This window comes from Acomys russatus, chromosome 22 (genome assembly GCF_903995435.1).
Source record: "Acomys russatus chromosome 22, mAcoRus1.1, whole genome shotgun sequence".
Taxonomy (NCBI): domain Eukaryota; kingdom Metazoa; phylum Chordata; class Mammalia; order Rodentia; family Muridae; genus Acomys; species Acomys russatus.
Genome location: NC_067158.1, coordinates 54898801 through 54906611, shown reverse-complemented (window position 1 = coordinate 54906611; position 7811 = coordinate 54898801). Strand labels below are relative to the sequence as shown.

Here is a 7811-nt window from a genome sequence, read left to right as displayed (position 1 = left end):
CCCAGTCAGTCTGACCTAGGCATAAGTTTAACCGCCCTAGCTTGGTGAAGAACAAATTAAGGATGCCCAGGTGCATGCAGTAGAACCACGTATTGGCTAACAAATCGGTAGCAGGCAGATTGCGCATTTCCCTTTCGCAGGCGTGTGTCTCCCAGCGTCATCTTGCTGTGATTTTCCAGGGCAGGGATGTTCCTGAGTGGCATATGTCTGGGCATGGGGCGAGTGTGTGTGTGTGGGAGTGGGTGGGTGGGAGGCAGTGAGGATGCAGAAGGCAGGAGAAGTTTCACCTTTAACGGGTCAGCTATCCTGGACGGCTGTTGGGCAACTCTCATCTGGGGATATTTTTCCATTCTAAAGGAACGCAGACGTATAGGAGAAGAGCCCCTCCCCCCAACTCCCTTTTGGTGCAGACATACGCCCAGGTCACCTGGAAGGGGATACCCGGGCTGCCCCGCGCCCCCAGCCTCCGGGTGTATCACCCTGGCGCACCCCGCCTCTCTGCTGTGCGGCAACCTGGCTTTCTCCACCTGCAGGGGTCGCCCTGGGAGCGCGGCCTGCCCCTCTTCCGCCGCGGCCCCACCCCCCCCCCCCCCCCCCCCCCCAGCCCGGCCCCGCCTTGCCGGATTCGCCGGGCTCCGCCAGGCCCCTGCGAGCCTTTCCTCGCGCAGCCGCCGCCAAAGCCAGGAGAAGTGGAATCTTGCCGCCGCTGCTCCCTGCGCGGGCCTCGCGGAGACGCACTGGGCATGCTCAGTCGCCGGAGCCAGTGCTGCTCTAAGTAGGAAGCTCGCGTGCTGCAGCCCGCAGCTGATTCCCGGCGTTCAGCGAGAGACCCAGGAGCCGATCGAAACGCCGCGCAGCGCCGGTGAGCCGGGCTTACTTCCATGCCTTCAACCTGGGGATCCGGTGGGTGGGGGTGGCCCGGAGTGCGGCGCCCGGGAGCCGGGCAGCGGGCGAGCCTGGCTGCTTGTCCCCCGTTCCACCCGCCCCCCCAACTCGCAACGCCCCGGCTGCTGCTCGGTTTCTGGCGGTCCCCGCCACCCGCCCAGCCGCAGCCCCAGCCTGCCGCATCTGCAGCCGGCGCCCGCAGAGGAGTCTCCCGCTCGCCCGGCTCCCGCGTCTCAGGGCCGGTTCTCTAGCTGCCGGCTCGCCCTGTCACACCTCTCCGCAGCCAGGGCTCGGGCTGGGCCGGGGCTGGGACACCGGAGACGCTGGGTTGTGCCCGGGCGGAGACTGCGGAGGGCAAAGTGCGGGTGGGCGCGGGCGACGAGCAGCGCACGCCCCCCTTGCCCTGGAACCGGCCTGTCCGCCCGGCGGCGCACTCTTCCCGGAGACTCGGAGAACCTGGCCAGTGTCTCTCCGGGTACTGAGAGCCCGGCTGGGCCAGAGGGGAGGAGGGGGCAAAGTTCCTGTCCCCTCTTGCCGAGCAGGGAGCATTTTAACTAGAAAATGGCTGTGTGCAGAGGGCCAGATCAGGGAAGCCGGTCGTTGGGGTCCCGAACCCCCCAGTGGTGCCCGCTGGGAGGAATAGTGGTTCAGATGCCAGAAATGACATTTGAGCGACCGAAAAACTAGCTGGGCGGAGGGAGGGATGCGGCGTCCCTTAGAAACAATGAGAGGTGGTCCGTCCTTCCCCCCACCCCACCCCGTCGTTGGTGGAGAGGTCTGGAAATAGAAGGTCAGACGCAAAAGGCCAAGGGAGTGTGGAGCTTAAAGGAAAAAAAAAAAAAAAAAAAATGGAGAAATCAGATGGAGAATTGGGACCGTTTTGTAGCGAGGTTCCGCACAGCTACTACTGTTCCACTCGGTTCCGGATGGTTTGAGTGGTCGGAGCGGGCTCACATGGAGGAATTAGGTCAATGTCTGAAGCCCAGTGGGGCTCTTAGAGGGGCAATTTTAAAAAGTCCTGTCACTGGCTTTGCTTTTAGCCTGGTGACTTAAATGAAAGTCATAAAGAAACAGCGAAACAACAATGCCATTTTAACTCCAAGAAATAAAAAAACTTTGCAAGGCTGGCCCTTTTTGTTATTTCTTCATTTCACCTATTTAAGGATAAATTATGAAGTTGTTTTAGGATTTGGTCTCTTCAATATCTCTCTCTCTCTCTCTCTCTCTCTCTCTCTCTCTCTCTCTCTCTCTCTCTCTCTCTCTCTCTCTCTCTCTCTCTCTCTCTCCTTTGTCATGGCATTACAGATCCTTCCCTGAAATGGCCATGGAAGTAGTACCTGAATTTGTGTGGCTGACCTTGTGGAAACAGGACTCTCAAGGGGGTGGTTCATTTTGAACTTAGGAACAGGCTTTGTCTTGTTTTCAGTTTATATCTTGGAAGCGGAATTTGGGTTCCTCAGAATTTGGGGATTCTTAGCAGAATCTTAGAAATGTCACCTGTTTGGGAAAATGATATTTGTCCTGAGGAGGGGAATCCCTCCCTATGGGGCAGGCAGAAATGTGGTGGGAAGGGGTGATGGTGGCAGGAGTGTGAGGTGCTCCCATCTGTGGTGCTCCCATCTGTGGCGCTCCCATCTGTGGCGGGTGCGTGGGAGTGGGGGGTGGGGGGATAAGGAGTGCCACAGGTGCAAGGTGGCTACCACTGCCCTTCTGAACTTGATGTGCTGTTAGAATGGTAGATGTCTTGAGAAAGTTCCCAGAAACAGAATGCCACTTCACTTTTGTAAAAGGATTCAGGTTGAGACCCCTTTTCTGGTCAAAGTGCTGCTGCTGTCCCCAAATGGATGCTTTTAAACTATTCACCTTTAAGGAGCCAGCAGAATCCTGCTTTCTGAAACTTCCTTAAAGAAGTAGTTTCAAAGCATGCAGAGCTACAATGTAACAGAGTAATATTTTATATTTAGTTTTACTATTATGAACACAGACTACAGTGTTGTCTAGGAAAAGACAAATATTACAGGAACACGTGTGTGTAAACAGTATTTTAGAACAGTTAGTTTGCATGTCATGTTTTTGTTTTATGAGGACATTTCCTGCCAGAGGAGAAACAGCAACAAACATTGGATTCTTTCTCTGTTGCAGCAGGAACGAACACTTCCCATGAGTATTAGAGTTGTATTCTGCTGTTCACCTCGATTAATGGGCATCTGCATTTACCTAAGAAAAATGGAATCTTAATATCTTTCCACACCTTTAAAAGAGACAATACCTTTGCAGTGTAACACCTTAAGTGTCCAGAGACACTATAGTGTTTTATGAGATCTACAGCTACTTACTACACTGACTAGGCTCCTAGGATGTTTTGGGAAAATATTGTATTACTACTTATTATGTGGGTGATACTTTCCCTGCCTGTATTAAGGAAACTAGCATTTGATTGATGGCTGTTACATGACAAAACTCATATTAAGCTCTTTACATACAGTGTCTTGTTTGTGGTGTGCACATGCATATATGTGCACACACAAACACACACAGGCTTGTCACGTGCACATGTGATGGTCAGAGGATTCTTTGGTGTAGGTCGTGGTACCTCCACCTGTTTTAGATAAAAGTTTCCTCTTTAGTGTTGACTGCTCTGCATGCCAGGCTAAGGGCTAATCCTCTCTCTGCCTTTCATCTTGCGGTAAGAATACGGTGTTACCATGCCTGCCTTTAATGACCGTCCCGGAGTCAAAGTCAGGTCCTCACCTTCGCATGGTGAGTGCTTGGCCAATTGAGCCATCTCCTTAGCCCCTCATGAGGTATCCTTTGCCGATGGTATCTTGTCATGTCCCTGTCCCAGAAAACCCCTCTGAGAGGTGGAGACTTTTGCTCTTGTAGCAATTTCACTGAGAAGTTTTCTCTCATAGGAGGAGAGCACTTCAGTGTGTGTCTCATTACTATTCCCTGAGCACCCTCTTGCAAGACATCTTTGATTTGTTGTTTAGGATTAGGTTTGATTAAAACAGTGTGTCTTCAGAATGATTGACATGCGTGTAAGAAGCCTCTGTATGTAGTTTTAAAACTGTTTTGTGTTCATTTATTTTCAGCGTTGTTGTGGTACTAGCACGTAGTAGTAAACCTCAGGATGATAAGCCCGGATCACTCATTTCAGTGTTATCAGCTCGCGTTCTGCGTGATGATATGTGTTGATGGCGTGTTTTGCAGCTGTAATGGCTTGTCTGAGGCGGAGTGGCAGGCTGTAATGAAGGGTCTGGTAGAACTGGATAGAAAGGCCACCAAGCAGTGACTCCAAAGCCTTTGCTTCTGTGCCCTGCTCCTCCATTTGCTCCAACTTTCTCTGTGACTTGGAGAATTCAGTTTCCCCATTTGTAGAATGAGATTTGCAGTAGTATGTACCTTCCGCCTGGTGTACTGAGTCCCTGGCCTGGTCCAGAGGCAGTCAGGGAGGGAGGAGTTCATGTAGAGCGTAGGTGAGGCTGGTTTTGTGCATCTCAGAGCCTGTACTGTCCTTGTTTTGTCTAATACAAGTTTCCTTCCTCCCATTGGGGTTTTTTTTTTTTTTTCCTTTGCTCTAAAATAGTTTTCATAAACGAACTCTGTGTTCCCGTGTCCTTCTGAGGTAGAGCTGGGGTTAGGCTTGGCTATTAAGTAGATTTGGGGAAGTTATTTTAGCATCTTCTGAAGAGAGACTTTCTTCTTTTAGGCTCCCAAGTCATCTAGAAGATCCTGTGGACTGCAGAGGTGGCATTCCGTGTCTGGACTGCTGGGCTCTATCTTGTAGAATTTTAGCAGACCATTCCATATCTTTATCCTTCGCCTTCTGCCCTTAATGCGAGGCACAGCTCTTGGCCTTGGGAGTTGAATGCCCTGCCCTTCACTGTGAGCGTCTTCGCTGGCTCGCTACAGGTGTTGATGGTTGGCTGTTGCAGTAGCAGGCATGCCAGCTAGACCGTGGTGGGACAGAGCGCACAGGGGGCCTGTCCCGTTCCGAGTTATGCATGCTTTGCTTTCAGGATCCTCACAGAACTCAGCACCATTAATCCTTAAGTGAGGCAGGAGAGGGTGGCCAGAGATACTGCACCACTTAAGTAATAGTGACGACAGTGGCATCAGCGTCTCTGGCCTTCAGTGAGTATTCGGATTCTGAACCTCTGCAAGGAGCAAGGCTGGGACTGCAAACACAGGAAGGACAGGAAGTAGGGCAAACAAGGTAGGTCATCACCGTGTGGGGTGAAGACTTGGGAGCCTGGATCTCGTTAAAAGCACTGGAGGTCAGCTGACTAGCTAACTTACTAATTAACTAATCAGTTAACAACAAAAGACACAGACAAAACAAAAGGGAAAAAAATACCAATGTATAATTTTCTGGTATAGAGAATGTATAAAATGCAATGGGTTCACAGAGACAAAGGAGAGAGAACATACGCAGGGGAAAACAATGGGTTGGAGATGCACTTTAAAGGTTTTCTTTATGTTAATGACTTGAGACTCTGAGGAAGTTAGCCCGGTGTGCTCTTTTCCTCTTGTGTATGCTGCAGGATTTGCCTGCTGGGCAGTACCTGAAGTTTCTGAAGTTTAGTTATATTGGCAAGCCGGCTTCAGGAATGCTTGGAGTGGGAGGAAGTGTGCCTTTGTTATTTTTAGTTGACTAAAAAAAAAAAAAAAAAAAAAAAATGCAGAGTTTTGAACTGAGCTAACAGGAGGAGCGTGCATCCTGGAGGATGCAACTAGAGGAGACTTTGCAGGGTTTTGGAGAGGAAGGGCGAGTTCCTTTGCTGGGGAAGGAAGGCTTGGTGTTGCTGGTGGGACAGGATGCAGCCTTTCCAATCCACTACCCCAGAAATCAGATCTTAATTTGTATGCATTGGAAAAGTGGATGCTTTGTGTATATATGCAAAACACAGTGCAAGCCTGAGGGCTCAGAAAGCCCTCAGTGACATTTTCATTGTCCTCACTGCAGTGATAACGGTGATGATAAAGCCAGCGTTTTATTGGTGTTCAAATGAGAAGAGCTGTCTCTTTCTTTGAGATTATGCCCTTCCGATTTTGGGGCAAGAATCTTTTGTGAAGGAATGGGAATATTTTCATTTGGCAGCTTAATGGTCCATGAAATTGCTAAGTCTGGGAATCTGGTCTGGAGACCTAGAGTTCTGCCCTTGGGATTGAGTTAGTAGCGAAGCCAGAGAGCTTGTGGGTGGGCTGCCGGGGGGCCTGGGCCTTCCAGGAATGTCCAGTCACCCAAAGTCCCTGGGGCTGTGAGGGAACTCATTTTGGAAGTGCCCTGGGAACCAGCGAGTAGTTTTTTGAATTGTAGCCCAAGAATGCCAAGGAGAGTGCCAAGATGCAAGGCGAGGGCCTGCAAGAGGCCTGCGAGAGCAGACAGGGCGCGCGGCTGAGCCGTGAACTCCGCAGGCAGGCCCGGAGATGCAGGCTTGGTATTTGCTTCGTTGTCTATGCAGGCCTCTTTCTGGCAGAACAGTGTGCTTTTGCAATTTGGAGATGGTGATTCTAGGAATTGCTCTTAGAATCAAGACCATTGAATCAAGAATTGCTTAACAGTCTTCTTAGTGTGCGCTGCGCCCCCCCCCCCCCCCCCCCCCGGGCCCCCGCGCGCTTTCCCCCCCCCCCCCCCCCCCCGTGCTATCACGCCCTCCAGGATGAGCCTGAGTTGGTTAGAGGAAGGTTAAGCTTGGTTGGCCCCTGGAATTGCTGCTTTTCACCTTTTTGGGGGTGGTGGTGATGGGGGGGTGATGGTAGTGGGTGGTGGTGGTGGAGGTGGTGGTGATGGAGGTGGTGGGGGTGGTGGAGGTGGAGGGTGTGGGGTTGGTGGAGGTGGTGGTGGTGGTGGAGGAGGAGGAGGTGGTGGTAGTGGGAGGAAGGTGGTGGTGGTGATGGTGGTAGTGGGGGATGGTGGAGGTGATGGAGGTGGTGGGGGTTGGAGGTGGTGGAGGTGGTAGGGGTGGGGGGTGTTACTATTTGGTTAGGGCAGAGGAAGAAAAGTGTTTCCAGGTTTGAAATAATAGTTTAACACAGTAAATGATGTGTTTCAGGCAACACTTTAGAAATCTGTCCTCAGTGGGGCTGGGAAGATGGCTCAGTCAGTAAAGTACTTGCCTTGCAAGCCTGAGGACCCAAGTTCAATTCTCAGCACCCACGTAAAAGCTGAGCATTGTTTCTGTAGTCCAGCTCTGGACAGGAGGAGACTGGGAGACCTGCGGGGCTTGCTGGCCAGTCAGTCTAGCTGAATAAGTAAGGTTTCAGGCTCAGTGAGAGACCCTGCCTTTAAAAATAAGGATGAGATCTGGGACATGGTAGCACGGTTTTGATTCCAGTGCTAGGGAGGCAGAAGCAGGCAGATCTCTGAGTTCAAGGCCAGCCTGGTCCACAGAGTGAGTTCCGGGACAGCCAGCGCTACACAGAGAAACCCTGTCTCCAAAAGCCAGAGAAGGGGGGGGGGGGGGAGGGGGAGGGAGGGAGGAGAGAGAGAGAGAGAGAGAATGAATATGATTGAGGAGCATGAACAGTGTTGACCTTTAGACTGCGCACACACACATGAACACACGCAAGCATACACATGAAAATCCATGCTTTATCATCTATATGACACTGATCATAACATTACTAACTTTGCCCCGAACCTCAATGGGCTCAGAGCTTCATAGCCATTGTGCCATCCAACCCTCAGAAAGCCCGCTCATATTTTAGAGGTAAGAAAGCTACGGTCCTTTCTAGTAGAGGCTGTACAGTGGCCATCCTGCTGTCCCGGACCATCAGTCAGTGCTGAGGAGACCACTGGTTTCCAGGTGTAGGATGAAGTTGTGTGCCTGGAGCTCTAACGGAAACATTCCATTTAGCTCTTTGGGGTACAGCCTCGTCTCAGATTTTACAGTTAACTGTGGTTCAGAAAAGTTAGACGCTTT

At 51.3% G+C, this 7811-nt stretch overlaps 1 protein-coding gene across 5 annotated transcripts in view; it reads left to right on the top strand.

The window, feature by feature from the left end:
- Positions 1–657: 657 nt before the first annotated feature.
- The window catches only part of Apbb2 (amyloid beta precursor protein binding family B member 2), a 315732-nt gene continuing 308578 nt past the window's right edge, over positions 658–7811 (top strand). For 4 of the 5 annotated variants that reach the window (XM_051165207.1, XM_051165208.1, XM_051165210.1 and 1 more), the window contains exon 1: positions 660–862. The gene's annotated coding sequence lies outside the window, so the exon portion shown is untranslated. Of the gene's footprint in view, positions 863–7811 lie in introns of all 5 variants that reach the window. The other variant, XM_051165209.1, reaches the window with a different exon arrangement.